The sequence below is a fragment of the Procambarus clarkii genome, chromosome 92 (assembly GCF_040958095.1).
Source record: "Procambarus clarkii isolate CNS0578487 chromosome 92, FALCON_Pclarkii_2.0, whole genome shotgun sequence".
NCBI classification, from domain to species: Eukaryota; Metazoa; Arthropoda; class Malacostraca; order Decapoda; family Cambaridae; genus Procambarus; species Procambarus clarkii.
In genome coordinates this window covers 731,799-734,298 of record NC_091241.1, presented here as the reverse complement: position 1 = coordinate 734,298, position 2,500 = coordinate 731,799, and positions in this window count along the sequence as shown.

The window sequence follows — 2,500 nt, the reverse complement described above, 5'->3', positions numbered from 1 at the left end:
ACGACTGAGGGCACACCAGGAGCCCACCACGACTGAGGGCACACCAGGAGCCCACCACGACTGAGGGCACACCAGGAGCCCACCACGACTGAGGGCACACCAGGAGCCCACCACGGCTGAGGGCACACCAGGAGCCCACCACGGCTGAGGGCACACCAGGAGCCCACCACGACTGAGGACACACCAGGAGCCCACCATGACTGAGGGCACACCAGGAGCCCACCAAGACCTACCAACCCCCGGCACCTCTCGGCCAAGCCGGCCCCCGAACACAGTCACCCCGCCGGGAGAACCAGTCAGAACACGTCAAAAAAAAATCTATCAACAATCCCGTGACCCAAGGCGATATGTGCGCCAGGCGTCGTATAACCGGACCGTTGAACAGGGACGCCATACGGCAGTAGCAAAGCCAAAACGCGAAAACAGAACGTGATCAGGTGGCCCCCAGGCGGAGGAGGTGTTCAGACGTCCGCTCGTCGTCAAGGTTGAACCAAGAGTCCCTGACGTGGGTGGTACAGTGGTTGTCTGCCAATGGTTTGAGAGTGCAAGCTGTAAGTATTAAATACATTAGTAAGAGCTTAAAATATTCGATTTTCTATAATTGAACTCGTAGAAAATGGTTATTTAAGAAGAATTTACTTTTCAAGATAACTTGTAAGATTTTAGAACTAATTTATTTTGTCGGGGACAGGCAGCCAGTATATATATACATATACATGTAAGGCTTACATCGAGGCCCTAACTATCCCCCAAGGTCGAATTACTTACCCTCCAAGGCTAACTAACTGCGACGTGTTCTAGGGGAGTACTGAAGTCATTACACTACTTACTGCTAGGTGAACAGAGCCATTGGGTGATAGGAAACATGCCCAATCATTTCTGTCCCGCCAGGGACTCGAACCCGGAATGCCGGATTGAGAGTAAGAAATGAACCCAACTGTACTACGGTACAAAAAAGATATACAGAAGACGGTACAGTTATTGCCCAGTTGTTACGTAAAATACATATTAATAAAGCACTATAGTACGTTACCGTAAAATATTTCAGATATATTATTGATAAGTTTAAGGAGACCAACACTTGAAACTAAATAATAGTTAAGACAACATGAAGGAATTACTGACATATATAGCATATGATAGACAATATTTAGGTGATAATGTTGATAGATGTCTCCCCCCCCCCTCCTCCCTATTGTTGGTGAGGATATTCCGCGAGATGTTAGCTCTTGGACCCCGCCTCTCTACTCCTCAGTTGTCTAATATACTGACTCCCGACCTATATCTCGTCTATTATATCTACTCTCTCTCTCTCACACACACACACACACACACACACACACACACACACACACACACACACACACACACACACACACACACACACACACACACACACACACACACAAGGGGACACAGGTGGAAACTGAGTACCCACATGAGCCAAAGAGACGTTAGAAGGAAATTTTTCAGTGTCAGAGTAGTTAACGGATGGAATGCATTAGGCAGTAATGTGGTGGAGGCTGACTCCATACACAGTTTCAAATGTAGATATGATAGAGCCCAATAGGCTCAGGAATCTGTACACCTGTTGATTGACGGTTGAGAGGCGGGACCAAAGAGGCGAAGCAGCACCCGCGCCAGTACAAGCAGGCCAGTACACCCAGTTGTGCTTGAGGACCTCCTCGCTGCATGTGAAGTGATGTGTTAGACAGTGATTCCGTTCCACCAGCACCCGGGGTCAACTGGTTCACTTCTGCAGTTCTCCTGTTAACCTGATATGCGTAGTTAACTACGCACCTCGCCCTCCCAGCCCGTTCTCTTCATTTGCCGCTCCGGCAAAAATCCGACCTCCTAACTTAACCACAAACGCACGCACCTACACAACCCACCAAACCTACCGATCCCGATGCTTATAAAACGCGTAGATATTAGTCGAGTTATGATTTTCCATAGTAGGCTGTATTTCTAACGTAGGTTACTGTAAGGTAAATTATCACTATTATAGTGCGTTACCAAGGGATACCAGGACCAGGAGCTGGGATATGAGGACAAACAGCTGGGATATGAGACAAGCAGCTGGGATACGACAACCGTTGTGGATCGAACTCCGACCTGCATGAATTATGAAGTTTTTGGTTGTATACGATACAATGACTCACTGAATAATACATCACAGCTCTCGGACAGTATATATATATATATATATATATATATATATATATATATATATATATATATATATATATATATATATATATATATATATATATATATATATGTGTGTGTGTGTGTGTGAGTATACCTCGAGGACTGGCTATACCAGCTAGTATATAGCATCTAGACTCCTATAGTGGGCTCGGCCTAATCTCATACCTCTGGGTATACCTCAGGGTACACCTCTGGGTATACCTCTGTGTATACCTCTGGGTATACCTCTGGGTATACTGTTGAAGGGGCCGGGGAGGGCAGTGTTAACGCCGGGTGTAAACTGGGGCGT